The following is a 27,197-nucleotide window of genomic DNA, read 5'->3' as shown; positions in this document are numbered from 1 at the left end:
ACAAGGTACCGCAAATTACCACATAGGTGGTAAACCATTATGTATGGAAGGAGTAACCAGGGACCTAGGGACACAAGTGGACAGTAACCTGTTATGTGACACCCACATTGCCAATGTGGCTTGGAAGACTGTCGACATTTGACACCGTATCAGGAAAGGATTCACATCTACGTCAACAGAGGTCATTGTGCCCCTATACTGTTCTCTAATCACACCCATAATCTAGTACAATGCCTCATATGGGATGTACCTTACCTGACACCTGCAGCAGTTAGAAAGACCTCAAAGGTATGTCACCAAGAGGATAAAGGGTCTCAAATATATGTCATATGCTGCCTGGCTGTAGACACACCAGCTGAATGCAGTCACATACTGCCTACACAGAGGCATTGCATGCCTGTTGTAGAAGGCCATGCCCAACACAGGAGTAATGGACATGCTCCACCCCAGAAAACTCAAATCCATTGGAGCTGTGAGAGTGAGCGATGTCAACCTCAACAAATAATGAAATAGGATGTGCTGGTGGGACAGATACATAATCCAGAGGCTCCCCACACCCTGGACCAGAATCCCACTCCATGTTAGGCAGAGCCCCTCACTGACACTCTTCAACAGGAATCTTGCCAAGTGGATGGATGATTGTAGAGTTACACTGGGGGTCTTCACTGTGTCATGTCCAGACAGAGGCACAGCAAAGCAAATTATAAATGGCCATAATATTCACATAGCAAGGGGTGGCAAAAGCCACACACACTCTGGCTAGGCTAACAAATGCCCTAGGATGGATAGCCTAGTATGAACCTATGAACCTATGAAGATACAAATTGTGCAGGACACTAAGGATAATCCCAAGGCTTTCACAACTGATGGTAGGAACCATGTTGGGAATTCACATATATGCTCTGAATCACACAAATATCACAAACACACACACATATTGCCAACATACATCCTGACAGGTGCAGTGCAAACTCCCCCCCCCCCGAATGCAGAATATCTATCCCAGCAGACTGCTGGCCACCTGACATTGCAGATGCTGAGGTAATAGCCAACACCTACAAAGCAAAACACAAAGCAGCAATGGTATGAGATGGTGTCCTGGGCTTAGTGCAAGATGGACTCCAAGATGAATGGAATGCCAAACCACACTACTGCTCAATGTCAGCCTTGCCACAGAATATGTACCCAAAGAGCAGTGTACAACAACAGTGGTCCTTCTCAACAAAGGTGTTCCCTGAATGGATACTGAAAACTACTACCCCAGAATCCTGAGAAGCTCGGTCTGCACAGCTATGGAAAGGATCAGCATGTACCACAGACATAAAGATATTGGGGACCTACTGACACCGGACCCTACCCAGTGTGGCTTTCTTAAGTGCAGATCCTGCCCCTAAACATGTTTGACTCAATTGAAACAGTCATTAAGGTCATTGATGAGGGCAATGTGGTCCACACAGCGTAGCTGGACCTTGCAAAGGCTTCTATACAATACCCTATGTGTTCATTATAGATAAGCTCACCAGCTTAAATATAAAACCCTCTGTCAGTAGAGGGGTTGCAAACCAGACCAAGGACAGAACAGACATGGTCAGACATGCTGCAGCCATGTCAGACTACAAACCAGATATAACTGGCATCCCACAAGGCTTGGTCCTAGGATCTCCCTCGTCTGGTATATATGTCCCATAGGTACAGGCAAACATGGAAGGACTGTGTCCGAACATGTTTGCAGAGGACTACAAACTGCTCACCACATATGATCCACCAGCTGACACAAGCATCCCACAAAAGGGCCACATAGAAACAGACAACTGGTGCCATAGCCATGTCAGCAAGCTAATTGCAGAAACGTGTATAGTAAACCCCCGTGGATATACAGTAAGTGCCCACAAATTACCACATAGGTGTTAACCCATTATGTAGTTAACATGTAATGAGAGACCTGGGGACACAAGGTGATAGATATCCTGCATTGGACAAACATGTGCTGTAGTGTTTACAGAAACATACCATATACCCACCTAATCATGAAGGTTGTCAGATCTAGATAAGGGGTGGTCATTGTGGCTCTGCAGTCATCCTTCATCAGTGGTACAATTGACTACAATAGCCCCTGTGGGATGTACCTCAGCAGACACCTCCATCAACCGTAAAGTCCCCAACAGTACCTCACCAGGAGTATCAAAGAGCTTGCACAGATGCCATGTGTTGCCTGTGTTGCTGGTATCAATAAACATGCTGCACCTTGTACAATCTGAATGGCAGTGAGCTATGCACATGAGAGACCTGAACCCCAGCACTGACTTACATAGGACAAGATATACTGCATGATCCATAACACAGAAGCCACCCCCACCCATGAGTGAACCCCCAGTACAGGCTACCCATAGAGTCACTTATCAATCTTCCTCAATAGGAATCTTGATGAGTGGATGGGAGATGGTACCTTTATCCTGGGTATCACTGTCATGTCACAGGTAGACAGAGGCACAGTATACTAACCATGACATATGTCATGGCAAACTCCACTTACAATGTGTGTTGAAGGACAAACACACTCTCCAACTAGCATTAGACAAGGACTAGGGCACATCGCTAGTGTTTGCAAATGTACACTTATGTTGTGGAATACACTACCAATGTTGGACAAGCCTGGTTTAAGTAGTTCATATCTGAACAGAATGCAACATGGTCAGATGTACACAACTGGCCCCTAACCAGGCTGTTGTGCCCACTATCGAAATGTAAAGCAGTGATAGCACTAAAGCCCAGGATACTGTCCACCACAGTCAAAGTACTACCAGTACACTATACAGTACTACAGTGTTAGGTCAGTGTGAAAGGATGTTGACAACTGTATGCAAAGTATCCCATGCAAACACTGCAAGCACAGTATAATCCTGTTGTGTTCACACACAAAGCAGTTGTACAATAACTACACAACATGACACACAACACACAACTATAAACGGGTGATATTTGTTGAAGTTCACACTCATCCACAAATGTGGTGGGCTGCAGAGTCCAACATATGGAATGCTCACACTGGGCATGCTCACACACTTTGATAAATGAGACATATGTCAGACAACATGCCATGGGAAGGCTGAACTGGGCATGCTCACACACTTAGGCCAAATCTCAGTTTAGCAGTTGGACACACATATCTGGTATTTTCATGTGTTATTCCAGGAACCAACCACATTACAGAAGTCTGCCCAGTGCACACAGTTAAATGACTACAGAGACATACGTGATATAGTGGATCCCTCCCATATGCAAACATCTTCCACAGATGCACAAGTTGTTCATACAAACAGGGAAGGCTATGGCAATAAAGATGTGCAAACAGTCTATCAGCAACAAATAATGTGCATTTGACAATTAAACATATGGGTGTAGAGGTCAACACTAGGCTGTTTGCCCTAGGGAATGACAGCTTAGCCAGAGTGTGCTTGGTGTCTGCCTCCCCACAGGATGCACAGTCCCCTTTCTAAACACCGATGATGTCAGCACCCTATAAGTACAGCAGGAGAAAAGAAACTTCCCAGTAATGCGAATAGGGTGCTCTGCTAATGTGTCCGTCACAAGTGTCATAACATAGTTAGGTAGGGGTTTGAATCCTGCAAATGCTAAGTGTGTGTGAGTGGGGTTGGTGTGTGTGTGTAAGTCTGTGGGAAAGAAATGTCCCTTTCGGCAACTGGGAAAACACACTACAGGATGCACATTCCCCTTTCTAAACACCGATGATGTCAGCACTCTATAAGTACAGCAGGAAAAGAGAAATTTTCCAGTAATGCAAATAGCGTGCTCTGCTAATGCATCTGTCTCAAATGTCATAACCTAGTTAGGTAGGGGTTTGAATCCTGCAAGTGTGTGTTTTTGGCTGAGGGGGGGGGGTTAGTGTGTGTGAGGACAATGTCCCTTTTGGCAACTAGGTGAACAGACTACAGGATGCACATTTCCCTTTCTAAACACTGATGATGTCAGCACCCTATAAGTACAGCAAGAGAAAGGAAACTTCCCACTAATGCGAATAGCGTGCTCCGCTAATGTGTCCGTCTCAAATGGCATAAGTTAGGTAGGGGTTTGAATCCTGCGAATGGCAAGTGTGTGTGTTTGTCTGAGTGGGGTTAGTGTGTGTGAGGACAATGTCCCTTTTGGCAACTAGGTGAACAGACGACAGGATGCACATTCCCCTTTCTAAATACTGTTCAGCTGAAGGCCATGGCTCTGGCACAAGTTGTCTGTTTCTATGATGCCCCTTTGGAAGATGCTTGTGTCGGCTGGAGAGTCGATTATGGTGGCCAGTTCGCAGTCATCTGCATATTTGGTCAGCCACAGTCCGTCTGTGTTGGCCTGTACCTCCAATAAATATATACCAAACAAGAGAGGTCCCAGGACTGAGCCTTGTGGGACACAACTCGTAACTGGTTTGGAGTCTGGCATGGCTCCAGCAATTCTAACCATGTGGGTTCTGTCCTTGAGCCACTGTGCAATCCATCTAGTGACATAGGGGCTTATATTTAAGCTGGTGAGCTTCTCTAGAATGCCCAAGTGGGGTATTGTTGTGAAGGCTTTTGCAAGGTCCAGGTAGGCTGTGTGAACCACCTTCCCCTCGTCAATGGCCTTGGTGACTGTTTCAAAGAAATCAACCAGGTTAAACCTGGTAGTGCTGGTGTGCTCTCAGTAGCCCTGAACCAGGCATCTGTTATTGCACAGATATCAATGTTCTCCATGCCAACGAGTGTTTTGGGTGCATGCATCTGGAGATTTAGACTTCTGGCATTGGGTAGCATTACTCTTAGTTTCTTATCCCTTGTGATACCTATGAAGGTGGGTTTGTCATTTGAGCCTTGCCTAACATAGGCACTATGGGGGTAGAAAGAGCCTTTGCCAATATCTGAAAGCCCAGGGGTGACAGGTGCAGGCCGTCCCTAGCGAAGCAGGTAGTTCAACAGAAGATGAATATGTGAAGGTGTAGTGCCTGTGATTAGTTAGCAGTAGCATTTATGACTGCTCACGTGGACACATGCCAGGTAAGTCATATGCACTGTGTCACAGGCAATGTACATGTGAACAGGACAAACAGTGACATCCTGTCAAGTGGGACATGGACATACATATAGTAAGCTATGCAGATGGCATTAGGAGTCCACAGAAGCTCTATAACTATGCATTGCAGGTGTGATCAGTATTCCAGGGTAATTGCAAGCAAACATGCATGCAAACAAAGCTACAGTAAACAGGGCTGCATGTAGTCTATTGTACAACAAACAAGCTGTACCAGTTCCAGTAGGTAACACTGCAAATATGCAGGCACTATGCACATGTACATGGAAATACACGGGTCAGATGGCTAGGGTCCAGTCTCAGTGCACACAAGTGTACAGACCATGTACTGTCAGGATGTACAATAACTGGATGGAAACCCATGTGCTCATACCTGTAGTAATACACATGTCAAATAACAGACACTGAGCCTTCACTCAGTGGTTCCATACTTAGTAGGATGTATGCTACCTGGCCTGCCACCACAGTATCCCTGACATATATGGGGACTCTCCCTCCTGTGACAGTTAGTTATGTGTGTTGGGGCTGTCTAGCATGGTATGAGATGTGAGCATGCAGTGCTAGGGTGCTCCTGTGTGTCCTGTACCAGTCGTGTAGTACTGCACACATATCAACATCCTCAAACATCTGCATTGCAGAGTCCAGTGTGGGCAACATGCCACTTGCAATTTACATGTCCATCATTGTGTATTACTACATTCATTACCTTATCCCTGTGCTACCTATGTATGTAGCCTTCTGTTGACATCATTACCACCAGTATGCCAACATGTGCAGATGATACACTATGGTACTTACCATGGGTGTAGACAACAGGACATGACAATCACACACTTACTGCATCAGGCATGCTGTGATATACCCACAATTAATTCAGCACACAGTACTGTTAACAACATGATACTATTACTACACATCTATGTGGTCACCCTGTGCATCAGCAACATGTTAACCTGTACCTGCACAGTTGTTACAGATTGCAGGAGGTGGCACAGTTTCATCATATGCACAGGGTGTGAACTTGGTATGCCTGAGTCAGCCACCGATACCACCAACTGACATGTATGTGTATGTGTGTTGGTGAGGGACAGCAGTAGAAGGTGGGGCAATGTTGATGCAGTGTGTGCGTGTATGCGGTAGCCCTAGGTGTTGTCAAGTCGCATGTGTGTATGGATGCACACAGTTCCACCTCATGGCTGCCGTATACTGGTGTTTGTGGACAGCCACAGACTGTACCTGCCAGGTCATACAGATCAGTGTCTCTGGCCATGGACACGGTACCTGTGCCTTGCAGGGGTGCTACGGACCATATCCAGTACCAACCCAGACTGGGTACTGTCATCAGAAGCAGGTGTTCATTGACTGGACACAGATCCCTGTCAAGCCTGGCCAGAGCCACGTGCACGTGGTCTCCTGGGGCGGTCTGATGACAGCACAGACCCAGCATTGCTGGGGCTGCTTCTGGCACTACGGGGGCAGCCGCGGCCCTGCTGTCATCCGCAATGACTGCCAGCTGCTGCTGTTGCTGGCATACGGCCACGTCGACGCCTCAACCGCCCACCATCGCCCTGGCTCATGGACATGTAGTTGTGGAACCGGTCTAATATGTCCCAACAACATCTGTCTATGACATCGGTGAAATCACGGATGGCAGCCGCAATGTCACGCATACTGTCAGTCATGGCTGTGCGACATGCTGTCAGCTCCCTCAGACCCTGTCTGGTGTACTGTTCCATACGTGACTGTGCCTGCATGACAGCCCGAAACATAGCTGAGGTTGTAAGACCTCTGTGGGCAAGTCTGACAGGGGCAGTACGCCCACGGATGCTCCCAGGAGAATCCCTGGACATCTGTCTGTGTGGTACCATCTCTGGGCCATGCCCATGGCTTCTGTGTGGGGAGGCATGTGCCACAGATACCACATTACCCTGGTCAATGCCCACTGTATGCTGTCCATCACCTAGGGACATTGGTGACAAAGGGTGTATTGGCAGGATAACTGTGCGCATTGATGAGGTCGACAGCTGTGTACTGTCAATCGGCTGACCAATGGCGGACCCTGGCATACTTTCCTGTGCCATTACACAGATGTCATCATTATCAGTACCCATGGCACCTGATTCAGGTTCCCTGCTACATGACACCAGAGCAGCAACAGAACCTGTGGGAGGGAAACAGGAAACACAGTTTACAATGTCTACACATTACCAGTGATGCACACATGCACACATGCACAGGTGCACAGTTGCACACATGCACACATGCACACATGCACAGGTGCACACATGCACAGGTGCACACATGCACACATGCACAGGTGCACACATGCACACATGCGCAGGTGCACACATGCACACGTGCACACATGCACACATACACACATGCACAGGTGCACACATGCACAGGTGCACACATGCACACATGCACAGGGGCACACATGCACACATGCACACATGCACACCTGCACACATGCACACATGCACAGGTGCACACATGCACACATGCACACATGCACACAGTTTCACACAATTGTACAGTACTCAGTATGCTTGATATCAACACACAGACACAGACACACCTACATGCATACAAAGAGCACTACTAAGTGAGCCAAATAGTACTATTACTGTCAACACTATTACAGGAATTGTTAATACACACTCACCAGCATGGATAGACTGCATTGCTGTTATACCAGAGGGTCCTGCAGACGTGAAGAAACTAATGTCAGTGGGCACAACTGTGCCATTGTTACTGAGTATGATACAGGTCAGTAGTACAACAGTCGCCTTTCACAGGTCAGCTGCTAATATTGAGGATATCACACTTGCACATTAAATACTATAGTGACAGCTACAAACCAAGGACACACCTCACACATGCATTAACTACCAGTGTACACAACAGTCAACTATACATATGGCATATTACCTGCACGTTCACTGTCTTGCTGCTGCATGGCTCCAGCCTCCATCATAATGCATGTCTGCTGTTGTTGTTGTTGCTGGTGGACTGGAGCCACTACACTCATGAGTAGTCCCTCCAGTCTGGTGAGTGGGGGATGTGTAGCCACCCCACCACCTGTGGCGACCTGTTGCCTGTGGATATCCAATGCACGCTGACGGACATGTCTGATTAAATCACTGCAGTGATGTTGTACCTGCTCATATGTCCTATTATGTGTGCCTATGTCATTTACCCGATGGACAAGGTCTTGCCACAGTGCAGCCCTCTCCTGCTGATTCTGGCTGGTGCGGGAAAAGAGTATTGCACAATCCCGCACCAGGCTCTGGTGTATCTCCTCATCCTCAGCTGTGGAGTAGGTGGGATTCAGCGGGTGGGCCATGTACCTGAGAAAGAAAATAACCTGGTATCAGCAATATATGTCAGCAGAATTTGGCACACATACTACACATGCTACTCGACTGTTATGATACAACATATCTCACATATGTAGCATCTGTCTGTCTATTTGTAGATACACATGTAGATGGCCAGGTATCAGTGCTCAGCCAGCAACTGTGCAACAGTACCTGGCACACTCCATACGACATACTAAAAAACCCCAGCAGTCAGAACACTGATTCAGGTCAAGAGCACCTCCTCACACTGGGGGTTTTTATCTAGGTACTGTATGGCCTACATCATCAACTACTGTGAGCTGACCACACACTGATTGCCCTGGATATACATATCCCACCTCCACCACCAGCACAAACGACTATAGTGCATAACATTACAGATACAAACTTTACACTTTGTAACAGTGACATGGTATCCTTTCAGCCCACTGGGCCAGTGGCAGATACAACCCACAATGCTGACCCCTACACAATTGCTTTCTACAGACATCTCCGAGAATGCATGGATCATGCAATCCCATATATGACCAAGACACTCTCCACAAAGGGACAGCATCCTGTCTGGTGGACCCCAGCCATAGACAGATTGTATTACAGAAGATGGAAGCTACTGCAAGACAGAGCATAATTCCATAAAGGGAGGGCATGTCTGAGCAGCACTAATAAGGATCTATTTTCCATCATACAAAATCCATGGGCAACTTTGAGAGGGAAATCAAGAGGGACACTACAGATAACCAGAAGGCCTTCTTCAGTTATGTTAGCAACCTGGTCAGGATCCATCCTCTATGCCCATAGTTAGTACACAACAACAAATATTTCACTGACACCACAGATATCGACAACATTGTGGCAGACAGGTTCAGTGCAGGTGTCACCCCACCCTCTCCCCCAACATAAGACATAGTTATCCCAGCTGACTGTAACCTCCCTGTCATCACAGATGTCCAGGTGAGAGCCACCCTCAGGACAGCAGAATACACAACATGAATGGGACCTGATGGTATCCCCAGTTGCATGCTACATAAACTCTGACAGGAGCTAAACACACATATAGAAGTGCTATGTAACACTAGCCTGACTAAAGGATATGTACCTGTACACTGGCGCACAGCAGCAGTGGTTCCACTCCACGAAGGAGGCGCCTCAACATACCAATACAATACAACACAATACATTACATTACAATACAATACTATACAATATGCTATTGCCCCTGGGACTACAGCAGCGTTCTGCTACCCTGACCATTGTGACACATGTGGTGTGATGGTACCTGCTGCTGTCACACAGTTACACAGGGTAACTCATATGGCATATTACCTATCTGACTAACATTCAGCAGGGGTATGTGTGACATGTACTCATGGGGAGTCTTGCTTCTTAACACTGTGTGGTTTATTGCAGGGTATGTCTTATCTGTGGGTAGGAACTCTTACCTCCACATGTGCACTCTATTGCAGTGGCACAGACGACACACAGCAGACATTTAGGTTGTGGATGGTGTGAGGTGTTACTATGGTTGTTGGACATCTGTCATGGGTGTGACTTACATATGTAAATCCGGGAGTGGTAATCTCTATGTGGATAGCATATGTGTACTCTGTGGTGTTGTCAGTCACTGTGCATTGGTAATGTGTTTGAGTGCATTGTCACAGTGTTGTAAATGTCACTGTGTCCTTCTCCATATCTGTAGCTGTCATGTGAGGTCCATACCATGGCATCCATTATGTGGTGTGGAGGGGTACACTGACCTACATGTCCATAGCTGACACACCATGTCCACTGACACATACCATGTGCAGGTATTCCAGGGATAGTGTGCCACTGTGAATATCATTGGGGCCACTATTGTACACATTTATGACCCTGTTCACCCCTGACACATGCAGTGGTGGGCAGCCAATCACATATCTGGTGGTTACTGGTGTAGGTGATCTGGAATGTGGTATGGTACTCCGGTTTTGACACTGGTGTTCACTCCATGCCTTTGTCACCAGGCACCTGTTGCAATACATCTGTACACAATGTGCCTCACTCAGAATTTATATACATCTCTCTCTCTCTCTCTATATATATATATATATATATATATATATATATATATATATATATATATATATATATATATATGTATATAGATATATCTATATGTATATATATATCTATATATATATATATATATATATATATATATATATATATGTCCGTATACATATACACATATATATATATATTGATGTACATATATTGCTATAGATGTGCAGGGGGGGCACAGAGGGGTGTGAGTAACAGAGGGGGTGGGACAGGCTGTGTTGCAGGTCGTCATATACAGTCATACCTGTAGATAGTCAGATCAGTCTGTCTATGTATATGTATCTACATATATCTATATCTGTATGTGTGCATTACATAGATATGTTTGTACAATATTCTATCTACATCTGTCTATGTATTCCTACATCTCTCTCTCTATGTATGTATACATATATGCATATCATATATATATATATATATATATATATATATATATATATATATATATATATATATATATATATATATATATATATATATATATATATATATATATATATATATATATATATATATATATATACACACACACACACACATACATATGTTGACATACATACATATCCATATGTTAGACAGGTATATCAACATATTTGTCTACCATACTGTATACACTCACTAACATACTGCTAAACATACATAACTGTGAAACCTACTTTGTACATGGCACTACAACCTACAATCAACCAACATTGATATGTGCACATAGATGCTCTCACATACAAATGTATGTACAGCCTTCACTGATAGTTGCTGTATGTCCCCTGCCCTTTACACATCTTCATATACATATGGATACAGACCAATGACACATATGGAGGGTTCACAGTATGTAGACCTTTATAGTATTACTTTACATTACCTGTGTTTGTCACAGCTGCTTGTGTTGCCGTCTGGTTCTCTGTCCTGCCACTCCACTTCCCAGTTGTCAGCTTTCAGGTAGCTGTTGCTGAACAATTTGTTTGTGTCTGCTTAATTGCAGTTTTCTCTGTCTCTGTCTCTCTCTCTCTCTCTCTCTCTCTCTCTCTCTCTGTCTGTCTCTCACGTCCTTCTCAGGGTGCAATGAAAGTATTGCATGTGTGGACTGGGAGTACAGCATACTTTTGTAGGTATCTGCATATACCCATGTGATGGCCTCTGCACCAGTTGTTAGCCAGCATTTGCTAATTGCATGCAGCCAGTTGTGTACTGATTGCAGTTCTCACTGTGATTTCAGAACAGTGCTATAAAAGGGTATGTGAGATAGGCATAGCCCTTTCAGATTTTAAGGGCAGGGACCATGCTGTTATGCTGTGGACAATGTTCTGTGAGTGTAAAGGTTGGTATCTCTCTCATATTTCCAGGTGTGTTGTAGATTAACATTCCTCCATTCATTTCTCCAGTTTCCTGTACTAAGTGTGTATGTACACTGACACCTACAACTACTACTACTGTTAATGTGTGTGTGTGTGTGTGTGTGTGCTTTCATTTCACTTTTGCTTGCACTTTGTTGCTAAGGCTTCAATAGTTGCCCTTTACAGTCACTACTTGTATGCCTGCTAGGTGTCTTGACTGTAGTGTGCTGCTGTAGCTTTCCTATTTTCCATGTACATTCACACCTTGGAATGCTTGCTATATCTGCTAGGGTGTTACAGCATGCAGTGTGGTCTGGCCATGGTGTGGGCCTTGACATCTACTAGGGTATTTGAGTATGCTGCTGAGCAGGCCCCAGAGACTTTCAGGTTCATCTGTTATGTGCCTCATGGAATGGTACATATCAGTGGGGTACACCCATTAAAATGTCTGGTATGCTGCAGCTGTGACTGTGGGTTAGCATGATCATATGTATTACTACACTTTTTCTGCCATGTAAGTGATGAATACTTTCAGGACTCCATAGTTACCATTGCATGTGTTACACCTTTCTGCCTACTGTTTGTACATTTCACATGGGGTCTGTGGGGCATCCCTGTAAGTCATTCACTGTTGCTATGTCTAGACTCTTAACTATTCAAATATGGTGGTGTCTGACCCGTCATGTGTACAGATATTTGCAGGTTGTCCACATTTCTGCCTCATATTTTGGTCAATATCTCATGCACACCTTTTTCTGGCAAGTCACTCTGGGCTCAAGTCAGAATATGGTGACAAACATTCAAGTTTCAGACTGCATACCCTTCCAAACATCCCACAAAGTGCAGACCCTGTTACTGTCTGAACTGTCTGCGTTTGTTGTAACATTATTTGTAATGTGTCCCTGGTTTTGGGCCTTTGCTCCACATATTTTATTACTTGGTCCAGATGTGTTCCTGTAAGAGGTTGTGGGGTATGGGCAGTGCTTATCCTGCTGTGAGTATGTGTGTGGCTTGCAAGGTGCTATAGTGACATCATTACCTACTAGCTTCCAACTAGCATGGCTGTTTCTGTTCACACACTACTATTATGGAAATCCACTAGTTTTGATAGTAATTCTAAATGGCATGCTTTGTGTACTACACATCTATATTCCCTTTACATTCATTCCTACTATTACATGATATATTTATTTTAGCAGAATGCTCTTGTATAAGAGTCATGGCTTAGTGGTAAGTCATGCAGACTGCTGTTTCCAAGGTCCTGGGTTCGGGACTCACAGTGGGATTTTATTTTGCTTTTGAGCTGAGTACAGGACCTGTCAATCAAAGTGACTAAGGCACTTTTAAGCAGTTGTAACCAGGTTAGCGCTGGTTTGCGCGGAGCTCACGCATGCACACTGGCGGTTAGCTCCGTGCACACCCACTTACAACCGCTTAAACTTGCTTACTCTTGTGCACACCAGCGCTATTTTCTTTGAAAGAAAAGAAAACGGGGAGACAGGAAAGTGGTGAAAAAGGGGTCACAAAGAGGGTAAGACTGTAGGGAAACAAGCTTGGGATGTGCAGGAGGGATGTAGGTAAGGCCCATAGCTGCCCATTTCTTCATCAGCAACAGCTGTGCATATGTATGTAATTTGGTGTGACATTTGAAACCTTCCACCCCTGAGAGAGGTGTCAGGACAACAATAATACTTGTTGTACAGCCAATTGTAATTGATAGGTTCCATGTCCAGTAGACATGTGTGCGGAATGGGCAGCTATGTATGGGGCGTAATTTTTTTATGGGTACAGAGTGCCCTTTTTTTTTTTTTTCAGGTGAGAGTGGTATGTCAGGTGAAGGAAGTCGGTACAGCTGGGGAGGTAGGTTGGGTAGGTAAACAGACAAGACAAACAAGATACATACAGGGGCGGTGTATGACAGGTGTGGGGGGGGGTTACACAATTGACGGGGATGGAGGTTTGGATATCCAGAGCCCATGAGCCCACAGATGGCAACAGTGGAAATGATATCCCCACCCATAGGCAGTTGCCACTGTTCCTTCACTGCCCAGGACAGGGCTGTGCTGGGGGCTGTGTAGGCGGGGCAACAGGCATACCCGTTAGTTGTGTCATCCGTACATCGAGCTGGCGTAGGGGCTCGAGAACAGAGTCCCGAATCTCCCTACGCACCACAGTCTGGACGCTACGGATGGTGAGTGGTGGTCCTCCTCCGGCCACACTTGCAGAGGGGGGGGCGAGCCCCATCCCCTGCAGCGCTTCCACCCGCAGGTGGCACAGGGCCACCGTAGGAGGGTCCGGACTCGGCACTAGTGCCAGGTGCACTCGCCAGCTGAGGTGGGAGAGGTGGGTCCGCTGGAACCCGCCTTCCCTGTTGTACTATGTTTTGCATTATGTCATGACAGTTTGGGTTAGTGACATATAATACCATTCACAATTAGTTGTAACAGCATGCATTAGTATTCCCATTAACCAAACACCCAGATATTCACACCATTGAACAGCGTGCATAACACATGCATAATTGGAACAGAAATACACAGTCCAACAACATGCGGGGTTAATTGATGGCAGCAGGCCATCAGGTGTGGATGTATGAACAGGGCAGATGCATTAATAGACATGCAAATATATATGACCCAACAGGACAAATGTCCAGGGGTGTTAATTGTGATTGCACATACCATTTTCACGTGGAATGGGTTATATGTGTTTATAGGGTGGGGTGAAGAAAGTAATATTAACACCTTCAAATAACAATACATATGCTGTACATTTCTAATAGCTACAGTTATATACACACTACTGTTCTAACTACAGTTTCCTATATGATAACTATTTCAACTTGGTGATAGGACTGTTACTGCAACATCAATATACATTTTATGGTTCTTCATACACATTCATATCTAGCTTTGTTCAGCTACATCATCCTGCTACATTTGCTTTATATAGCTGTAGACAAGTGTGGATGTTTGGTATATCAGACAAACATCCTATCTGCATATTGCAGACTGAGAGCAACATATCCAGATTTTGGGATACACATTCCAGATGCAGCAACACTTTGAACAGATTTTGCTGTTTGGTTTTGAATCTCACATGCATTTCATTCTGTCTTGACTGCAGTATACTTTATTCAGGGTTATTACTACTGTATTGCTGGATTCATGACACTTTCTCACACTCTCTCACTTGCTTTCATTTTACTATTCAGGATGGTACTTCTAGGCTTTATTGACATGTTTTACCAGTAGTTATTACAATCCTTTCCAGCAGTCTCACTTCTGTCATGTTTCAGTATTTCCACAGGGATATATTTCACACATGTGATTTCATCATCTTCTGCAGCTATACTTTTCAGCCTGCTGCAGGTTGTGTACTATTTTCTTACAGGCAGGGCATTTTTATTTCAGAATATATGTTGGACAGTTTCATGTTTAGGTTAAACTTACAGGCTGAAACACACTTTTGTAATCAAGCAATACTTGCATACACTTTCACACTGTTACTTGCACATTTTATTCCTTACTGACTACACTGCACTCTTTTGCTGACTGTCATACTTTTATATTTCTTTACAGTTACTGGTAGTGGATTACTGACCTGCCTGGTGGCGCAACCGCACCAGCCTATCGCCATAGGCTCTGTGGTTCGCAGAACGGACACCTGCAGCTGTAATATAAATGAAGTAATATTGGAATACACATCTCCATAATATCAGCTAGTTTAATTTCTTACATACATAATTAAATGTTACTTACTCAGTAGTGGGGCGTTGGGTGTTTGCCGGGCCTCCTGGATCCAAAGGTTCAGTTGGTCCTGCTTGCGTCTCTTCAGGTCTGCATGGTGGTGACGGACCTGCTCACCAGTCCTTGGAATCCCTGTGGCACTGGTGAGATCATGAGCCAACCGGTCCCACGCCTCAGCCCTGTATGCTCCACAGAGGACCTGGCCCTGCACGAGTTGGGCCTCATGATTATGGGCTAGGAGCCAGACCATGTACCTGGACTCCTCAATACCCCACCTCTGTGCTCAAAAGCGACTACCCTCTCCTACTCCTGTCATTCTGCCTGCAGGTCAGTTCTACAATCGTTTATGCTGTGTATTCCTGCCTATGGGGCTTATATAGTCCGTTTTTCCCGCACATATCTGTGATTGGCCATTTTGGAATTGTATCAACTTCAGTAAACCTGCATTGTCATGCTCTAGTTTGTATTCATTCCTATATATTAGCTATTATTGCATTTATAGGTACTGCTGTCATGGCTTAGTGGTTCTGTACATTGACTATGGTGTGTAGTATCCTGGGTTCAAACCTGGCCACTGCTTTTTATTTTTCATGACTGTCTAGACATTCTGAGGGGTGTGTCTATGTAAAGGCAGTTTTGATACGGCTTGCTCAACGTTGCCCGTCAGTTAGCTTGTTTGCGCGGTGCGCAGCTCCGTGCAAACGGGGTACGCTGGTTTAAGCCTCATTTGGCTATCGGCATGCATATTATGCTCAGCTCAGTTAGGGGCACAATGATTTAGCATGTTAAACCACTGCTCAGCTACGGGCACTCATTTTGCGCCAGTTAAACCACTGCTCATCTACGGGCACATGCACTCACTCTGTTAAACTGTAGCTCAGCTATGAGCACATCTGGCATTTTTTCTTCTTTTGTTACCTCACATGTCTTCAATATAAATGGGCTATTTCATTACATTTTACATATATTGGGGTTTTATGTGTACATATTTGTCAGGGACTTGTTTCCTGCTTATTTTGAAAAAAAAAATTGGTGTTGTGGGGGCTCGAACCATGAATGCCTGCTCTTCAGCCAAAATCTCTACCACTACGCTATTGCTTCCTGGCTTATTTTGCATATTTAGTTCTTATATGCTTTCCCACTGACTGCTAACTGTAGCTGCGCTTACGGCACGCATACAAACGAGCGCACTCACGGTTAAACATCTTTACAATTTAAAAAAAATATATAACATGTTCATTCATATATATTTTATGTTCATAGTCTGTGGGGGCATGTGTTGTGTTGTGTTTATTCACATTTCCGTGGACTCTGTTGTGGGTGTTTACTTTGGGCACTTTTACACTTCTGGGGGCGTGTCCGCTTGCAGGGCTCAGCCTACGGACACGCCCCCTACTGTCTTACATGGACCGTGTTAGACTTAGGTGTGATTCAGCATGCTCTCATGAATATGCAAAGCATGCTGACATCACTCCGTTTAACTGCAGCCTCCGTGTAAGAGTTATAACTCTTACACGGAGGCTTCGTGAATCCTGGGGAATATGTATTTTAGAAGTGGAAGACTTCCAAACATTCCTGTAGATGCACAGGTACAGGTATGAATGTGCTTTTGTAACTCAGATTATTAGGCGAGTTGAAAAGTTTTTCAGTCAGAACTCAATGTGTGAACACACTTACTTAACATTTTGTTTCACTCAGTAGTGCATAGTTTACCAATGAATTTTATACAAGGTGAATAAGTTCCATAATATGATGGTAGTATAAAGTATAGAAAGCATGACTTTGTACATTGTTACCTCCCAGCAGGTCCATACCTTGATGTTTACTATTAAATGGTGATCATGGCCATGGTCTCGATACAGGACATGTGAAGACAAACTGCTATGTTATTCTGAAATGCACTCATTGACAGATTAGCATATGCACCTGAGGAAGGCACTTTATGTGGCACCATTTGCTGTACTCAGTGCAGGTTGATGACCACAGCTATGTTTTTGCTGATGCTAACTAATGGGAAGTACCTGCTGCATGTGATAATGTAGTGACACAACTACCTGTCACTGATGATGAGGGACTCACTATAGACAGCAACACGTCAAAGGCTGACATGGAATCCTGCCCATCAACTTTCAGTGGTGCATTTTGTGGTTTGACTGTGCGATCACAATCCATATGCATCTTATTCAAGGAGAGGTAAGGGGTCTATTAACGTAAGCTTATTTTCCCTCATTTTAAAATAGTACATCTGTGTTTCTGATTACTGGTAGCACTGTGCACATTGCAACATTTTGTGTAATCTCAGAAAAGTTTCTCAGTAGGGCTTGGTGGGGTGCTGCCACACACATGTATGGAAATGGAATGAAGTGTCCAGAGTGGTCATGGAGGAAATGCCCCATCTTACTGCTGTTGTGTTTTTATTTATTCATTATTTCATTCATTCATTCATTCATTCATTCATTCATTCATTCATTCATTCATTTATTTATTTTTGTTAAAGTGAGGGCTTGTTTGATATTTCTGTGCTGAAGTAAAACCAGTGAGACTGTTGCATTCTGATTTCACCATGGTAACTGTAGGAAACAGTCACATGAGATGCCAAGGAAGTATTTTCACATAGGCATATAAGTGAATGCATTTGAAGGAATTATCTGGGTCACACTGCTGCATTCAAAACTTCTGTGACATACTCAAAACCACTGTTTGCATCTTGCCAAAGTACAAGTGTGTTACATAGTTCTATACATATGGGATGCATGATCTGTACTCATCATGTCCTTCAGCACACCTTAACGGGCTTGTTATTTAATGGCAATAATTTAAAGTCACGTGATTATATAGGAAAACACACTACACCCACCAAGACTCATGACTTGTGTGTTGAATGTGAGATAATCAGTTCTGTAAAGTGCACAAAACTTTCATGATCTTCAGTAAAGTTTTCCAAGCCACCACAGGCTACATGCAGTGTATGAGCTGCACTTACCCACAGTCTTTTATTCAAGATTATGAGAAGTGTGGAAAGCTCTGAACTGAGAGAAGCAGGCTGCACTGAGCTTTCTGTCCTACAGGCATTCCAAACTGCATTTTCCATCATAAAAAGGAGTTTAAAAAGCTACACCGAGTAACATCAGTCATTGGACTCACTCTGTTGAAGGTTGTCTGCACCAGAGTTTTTTTCCCTACAAGAAGACTACTAAATCTGAACAATTTAGCAACCTAGATCAGAAGCTTCACTAACCTGCACTAAGTGCAAGTAAACATACCTCATGCTAAAACTAAATCTGATTAGGATATTTGTACACCCCTATCCAAGTAACTTAGCATCCCCCTATGCCTTAGTAGTAAGTCTACTTAACTTAACCACCTGCACTTTGAAACAAACCTAGCTCCAAACAGTTATAGTCAACCCAGCCCCTAAGTCATTTCCTGTTGAAACCATGGACCAGCATTTTTCCACAATTTCTTTAACCAGCCTGATTGAGATGGGTATCTTAAGACCATGTAGAAATTGTCTCATGCTGACTGAAGACCACCGATTGCTTAAATAACACAATGCAGCATGTCAGAGATGAAATTATGTATTGTCATTACAGGTAAAAATCTGACGCACAGACATCATGATTGTCAGCAGTACAGCACACATCACACCTCACTATGTCCCACATAATATGCCTAAATTTTCATATGCTGAACTTCTAAAGATTAAGCCTCAGAGGCCTCCAGGATGCAACACAGACACTAAGCACCTCAGCAACACTTTAGACCTACAAAACTTACCACCACACATAGTACAAGGAATACCAAAGTCATAGATGCTGAGCCCGCAGGAATCTACCCAACCAAGCATTATTGTTATAGGTGACTCCATTGTAAGACATGCAGATATACCTCTTACCAAGCTGAGTAAGGAAAGAGTGATGGTTAGTTGCTTGTCTAATGCCAGGATCCACCAGATCACACAAACACTCAAGTCTTTGAACAACAGGTACAGGTATGACTCTGTCACAGTACATGTGGGTGTCAATGACTTGAAGCATACTTCTTCAGACTATATGAAGAGAGACATACTGGAGCTTTCAGACTGTATGTCTCAAGCAGGTATGAGCCTAGCTTTGAGCAGCACTCTACCGTCTCCAAGAATGATGCTGCAATATGAGCAAAAAAAAGTGACTTAATAATTCCTTAGTTTTTGGTGTCATTCTAAGGGCGTCTATCATCTGTTAGCCTGAGAGGATATGTTCAACAGACCATGCTGCTTTGCCAGGAATAGTCTGCACCTGTCTCCTCTAGGTTTTCGATATTGGCAAACACATTATCCACCTACCTACTGCCTTTTTAGGCAATGCAAAACAAGATAAAACCTGCCAACATGGCAAAACAAGTAAAGGAAAATATGAAAGTGTTATTAATTAATTCTAGGAGCCTAAACTAAAACTCCACTTCCTGTAAGTCTGTCTCAACCTGGAGGATGTATAGACATGGTTTAAAATAGTGGAGAGTACTCTGGCAATGCTGGGCTATAACGCTTTTCAAGCTTTTATATCAGCCACTGCGCTGGAGGAGAAAAAAGTAGAGGTGTCTCAGTCTTTATTCACTAAAAATACACTTCAAGGCTGATAAAACACCATGATGCAATAGAGATTCTTTATAGCCAAATCACCATCAGAAAGGTCCCATGCCATATATTAGCTAACTATAGAACTCCCTCTATGACCTATGAAAGACACAATGCCTATCTACAATAACTGTAGTCTCTCAGTATTAAATCCAATCCTATTTTCCTACCCAACTATAGACTGGGAAACCTGCACCTCCACAAGTGCACAAGCACAGATATTTCTGGATTTTTGTTAATACAAATGCCCGCAAACAATTAGTCAGAGTATGCAGTAGAGGTAACAATGTCTTAAACCTTGTCCTCATTAATTATAGGGGCATCTTGCACCATCTCTAGTGTATCATCATCTCTTATTAGGTCTGACCATAAAGCATTCTCCTGAAAAAAATTGAAAGAAGAATCCCCTTCTACCCACAGCTCCTTCAGAAACGTTTCTAAGGTCAGCTATGCACTCCTACGTGATTCATTGACAAGCTTCAAATCACCATCAATCCAAGAAGACTTTGCAGTATATGGAAAATTGTACACCACCAATCTGTACCAGCATGAAAAAGGGTGCTAAATATCACAAATTGTTTCTACAGTTCACACAAACAGTTTTACATGAAGTAGTGTGTGACTGCTCCTGTCTTTAACCTGGAAACAAAAAGGGGGCTTTAGTGCAAAGCAGTTAACATCAAACAAATACACAAAAAGAAACTTCCTTTAACTTTTAAGTTGAGTCTGTGTGTCAAGGAGGTTTCATTAAGCTTGGTTTATTCATTACACTAATGGTGGAAGCCCAATGGCTTATGGGAGCACTTTAGTCTCATGCCTTTAAGGATTTTGCATGTGGTTTTCATATAACTGTAGAAGAAGTTTGAACTATTAAATAACAGATTTCTTCTTCTCCCTCTTCTTCTTTTAGGGGTCACAGATCATCTGTTTCCATTTCTTCCTGTCCTCTGCATCTTGCTCTGTCACATCAGCCACCTGCATGAACCTTATCTTAGGCCTTCCTCTTTTCCTCTTACCTGGCAGCTCCATCCTTAACATCCTTCTCCCAATATACCCAGCATCCCCCATCAGCACATGTCCAAACCAATGCAATCTTGCTTCTCTGGGTTTGTCTTCAAACCATCCAAACTGAGCTTACCCTCTAATATACTGATTCCTAATCTTGTCCATCCTCATCACACCCAATGCAAATCTTAACATCTTTAACTCTGTCACCTCCATCTTGGACTCCTTGTCTTTTTGTGAATGCCACCATCTCCAACCCATATAAAATAGCTGGTCTCACTACCCACTTGGAGACATTCTCTTTCACTCTCACTGGTACTCGTCTGTCACAAATCATTCCAGACACTCTTTTCCACCCACTCCTCCCTGCCTGTACTCTCTTCTTCACCTCTCTTCCACACTCATCATTACTCTGAACTGTTGATCCTAAGTATCTAAATTCATCCACCTTTGCCATGTATTCTCCCTGCATCCCCACCAATCCTCTCTCCTCCTTCTCATTCACACACACATATTCTGTCTTAGTCCTGCTGACCTTTATTCCTCTCCTCTCTAGAGCATATCTGCACCTCTCCAGGGTCTCCTCAACCTGTTCCCTACTCTCACTATGTATCACAATGTCATTTGCAAGCATAATAGTCCACGGGGACTCCTGTCTGATCTCATCTGTCAACCTGTCCATCACCACTGCAAATAAAAAAGGGCTCAGAGCTGATCCTTGATGTAATTCCACCTCCAACTTGAAAGCATCTATCACTCCTACTGCAGACCTCACCACTATCACTCTATCCTTGTACATATCCTGTGCTACTTTTACATACTTCTCTGCCACTCCCAACTTCCTCAAACAATACCACAACTCCTCTCTAGGCACCCTGTCATATGCTTTCTCTAAGTCCATAAAGACACAATGCAACTCCTTCTGACCCTCTATATACTTCTCCATCAACACCCTCAGAGCAAACATCGCATCTGCTGTGCTCTTTCCCAGCATGAAACCATATTGCTGCTCACTAATCATCACCTCTCTTCTTAAACTAGCTTCCACTACTCCTTCCCATAACTTTATGTTGTGACTGATCAGTTTTATCCCCCTGTAGTTATTACAGCTCTGCGCATTACCCTTATTCTTAAAAATCGGTACCAAAACACTTCTCTACTCCTCAGGCATCCTATCACTATCCAAGATTTCGTTAAAAAATCTGGTTAAAACTCCACTGCCATCTCTCCTAGACACCTCCATGCTTCCACAGGTATGTTTATCTGGATCAACAGCCTTTCCATTCTTCATCCTTTCCATAGCTGTCTTTATTTCTTTTTTGCTAATCCATTGCACTTCCTGATTCACTATCTCCACATCACCCAACCTTCTGTCTCTCTCATTCTCTTCATTCATCAGCCCCTCAAAGTACTCCTTTCATTTGCTCAACACACTTTCCTCGCTTGTAAGTGTGTGTCCCTTGTTGTCCTTTATCACCCTTACCTGCTGCATGTCTTTCCCAGCTCAGTCACTCTATCTAGCCAACTGGTACACGTCCTTTTATCCCTCCTTAGTGCCCAATCTTTCACACACCTCTCCATATGCCTTATCTTTAGCCTTCACCACCTCTCTCTTCATCATATGCCTCATCTCCTTATACTGCTATCTACTTTCTTCATCTCTCTGACAATCCACGCTGTTTCTCTGTATACTCTCCTGTACTTCCTCATTCCACCACCAGGTCTCCTTGTCCTCCTTCCTCTGTCCAGATGTCACACCAAGCACCTTTCTAACTGTCTCCCTTACCAGCTCTGCTTTTGTTACCCAGCTGTTCGGTAACTCTTCACTGCCACCCAGTGCCTGTCTTAACTCTTTCCTGAACTCCACCTCAAAATCATTCTTTTTCAAAATCCACCATTTGATCCTTGGCACTGCCCTCACTCTCCTTTTTGATCACCAGTGCCATCCTATAGACCACCATCCTATGCTGCCTAACTATGCTTTCCCCTGTCACACTTTACAGTCTCCAATCTCCTTCAGACTGGCCCTCCTGCATAGGATATAATCCACTTGTGTGCATCTTCCTCCACTCTTGTATGTCATCCTATGCTCTTCTCTCTTCTTAAATATGTACTCACCACAGCCATGTCCACCCTTTTCGCAAAATCCACTATCCTCTAACCTTCTGCATTCCTCTCCTTAACACCATACCTACCCATCACTTCCTTGTCCCCTCTATTCCCATCACCAACATGCCCATTGAAATCTGCTCCAATCACTACTTTTTCACTCTTGGATACACTCACGACCACTTCATCCAACTCACTCCAAAATGTTTCTTTCATATCCATCGCACACCCAACTTGCAGAGCATATGCACTAACAACTTCACATTCCAGCTTAAACATTGTTTTGTCTGACACTCTTTTTACCTCCAAAACACTCTTGGAATACTGTTCCTTCAGGATAACCCCTAACTCATTTCTCTTCCCATCCACACCATGATAGATCAATTTGAACCCACCTCCAATACACCTGACCTTATTCCCCTTCCATCTGGTCTCTTGCATGCACAATATATCAACCTTCCTTCTGTCCATCATATCAGTTAGCTTTCTCCCTATACCATCATACTGCCAACATTCAAAGTTCCCTCCCTCACTACCACACTCCTAATCTTCCACCTCTATTCCTGCCTTCAGGCATGCCTTCCCCCTCTTCTACTCCTTCTTCTCCTCCTCCTTTGGCCAGCAGTAGCCCAATTTCCACCAACACCCTGTTGGCTAACAGCACTGGTGACAGTCATTGTTAACCTGGGCATTGATCAATCCGGTATGGAAATCTGTATTGTCCGCATATGTCATTTGACAAAAGTTTTACACTGGATGCCCTTCCTGACGTAACCCTTCCAATTTAGCCAGGCTTGGGACTGACATGAAGAAATGCAATGGCTTGTGCATCCCCAGTGGCTGGATTAACAGAAATGAACACAACAAAAATTAAATAAAATAAAAAAAAATGATTTGCTTATAGTGCAGGAAAAGAGGACTTTTCTTTTGTGTACAGAGCTTTGATATGGAAGTACTTTTTTCATGCATAAAAGTTATATTATATTATATTATTCTCCTACTCACTTAAGTGCACGATAAAATAAGGTTTTACTTAACATACTGCATTGCGATTCACATTTTTTTTTGTTTTGTATTTATTACAAATTATGACAAGTTCTCAATAAACTAAGGTTACTATGTGGTTGGAAGCCATCTTTAGACTAAAGGAGAGAGACTGTAGGTTTATGGGAGTGCATTAATGTTGTTTGCAGATGTGAAATCACAGATTGTAGTAGAACTATACAGGTAAAAATTAAATTAGTGGTTTAATAGATTGCTAAGAAATAGTTATACCACCAATTATGTGATTTGATGGGGGTAATGTTTGGTTGGCTGTGTGATGTCCCCACTCTGAGCCAGTAATCAAGGAGCCTGAATCCTCACCACTGACACTGGAGAGGGACGTTCACTTGGAATACAAATGGATATACGCAGTATTTCCAGATGCAGACCTCTCTGCATCAAGCACAATTTTCCTTAGGAGCACACAGGGAACACAGTCAGCCCCGGGTCTGTACTTCTTTATACCTGTCTCCCTGCTGGACCCCATTAAGGCTCCCCACTAGCACAGCTGTAGGGTTAAGTCCTCAGCCAACTGTCCAAGCCAAGTCCTCCAGCACTCTCTCTGTGAAACCAGTTCTTCTTGTCCCTGCTCCTAGCAGCTGACACACACCCTCTTTGAGATTTGATTTTCAGACACACATAGACACACACACACACACACACACACACACACACACACACACACACACACACACACACACACACACACACACACACACACACACACACACACATACACACCTAGGAAAGGCTGGCACAGATTCATCTGATGTGCCCAGACTATAAGGTAGTTATCACTGCCACCAGACACTACAAAGCCAGCTACTCTAAGGCTTTTACAATGATACCCAAGTATACTGAGTGAAATTAATATTTATACAAATAGTAATGTTGACCAAACAGCAAGGCTTCAGGAGTGGCCACAGTGTTACCAATAGATATAAGTACTCTCAAAGGTTAATACATTCTCTATAGGACTAGCCATGATGAAACGTTTAAATATATTTAATAATAAATAATAATAAAGGGACATGAAAATATGAAATATCCATTTACAGTAAACACCAGAGTTTCAACCACAGGAAAAATTAAAATAATACAGATGAATAGATTCACAAACACACACAGAAAAACAATACTTAACCAATCTCACTGCAATTTCCTGACAAATCTAAAGAATACTATTCCTTGACTACTTACTAAAGCAAGGCAAGAGGAAGTGGCTGAGAGATCCTTCTATGTCAGGTTCCAGGAACAGACTGCCATGAGACTTCAGTTTCACTTAACATCAAAGTATTATTTCTGTGCAGAATGACATCACATGCATCTGGTCATCTGATTTATGGTTCTCATGCTTCCCCTTTGGCTAGAAGCTGTCAGGATTTATTACATATGTGCCAATAACACACACACACACACACACACACACACACACACACACACACACACACACACACACACACACACACACACACACACACACACACACACAGCATTGTTAAGATCTGATGCAGCTTCTGGAAGTGATAAAGCAATTACAAACTTCTACTCCTTCTACAGAGACTAAAAACATGCTTCTTACAGACATTGTGTCTCTGGCATCATTCAAAACTGTGAGATAACGTCTTTATGACCTAGGTGCAGTAATTTAATTTCATACTATTTCTCAAAGTCAGGTGGCTTGAGATTAACCTCTTCTCTTCCAGTATCCTCTCTTAAAACATATACATTTAAACAGTTACAATAATACATGTACACTCATTTGTCTTTCCAGCAGAGCACACTGTTGATACATCTTCAACACAAGCAACTTTACAAATACATTTTCAACACAAGCATCTATGCAAATAAGTTTGATGTAGAAATGACATATGATTCTTTACAAAATTACAGCTAGCTGTGCTGGAATGTTACACATCCACTAACCTACTTCTTCTGGCATAGCTGGCAATACCTCACATCATCTCATGCTGTATAATATGTAGTCTGTTTATGGATGGATCTTGTTCCTGCAAGCAGGCTTGTTTTCACCATTTGCTCTCTGCATTACCACTTCTCACTTACAGGTGAAGCTGTTCATGTAAGCAGGCCTGCTTTCCACCATGTACTCTTGGCAGTACTACTTCTCCCTTACAGGCAGAGTTGCTGCAGCACCAAGCACCCCCCCCCAAAAAAAAGAAGTCCTGATTAAGATGATTAAGATGAGGAGATCAACACAGCTTTGACAAATCACTATTTTCAGGATATTTCATATTACAGAGATTTATTGTAGATGAGGAGATCAACACAGCTTTGACAAATCACTATTTTCAGGACATTTCATATTACAGAGATTTATTGTCATAATGTCAATATTATGATGACCCTGAACCATAACGTTACTTAAAGATGCTAGAAATGCTAGAAATAGTCTTCTAATGACATACAACCACTTGCCCAACCCTGGAATAGCCACTTTTCTCCTCTTTGCAGTTGGGACTGTGTTTTCTTGCCTTATTTGTCTTCAAAGATCCTGCCACAAAGCAATTAGTGACCTAATTCTGCTATTCATGGGTTCACCTAGGATCCTACAGGTTTTTGTTTACAGATGTATTAAATGGGGTAAACCAATACTTCTCACTGAATTAATCTTACAAGCCCAAAGTACTGACTTTCCCCATCCAATTATCTAATATTTTACTTACCATGTTTTTAAGATTTTTCCAGTTTCCATCACTAATTTGAGCCACTTCTGTAAAACTTGTAGATCCAAATATTTCTCTCCTACTATCACAAAGAGTAAATTTACATTCTTCCTTCTCTTTTCTGC

This window comes from Protopterus annectens, chromosome 1.part0 (genome assembly GCF_019279795.1).
Source record: "Protopterus annectens isolate FY-2018-M chromosome 1.part0, PAN1.0, whole genome shotgun sequence".
Classification (NCBI taxonomy): Eukaryota; Metazoa; Chordata; order Ceratodontiformes; family Protopteridae; genus Protopterus; species Protopterus annectens.
This window is presented reverse-complemented; position numbering follows the sequence as displayed.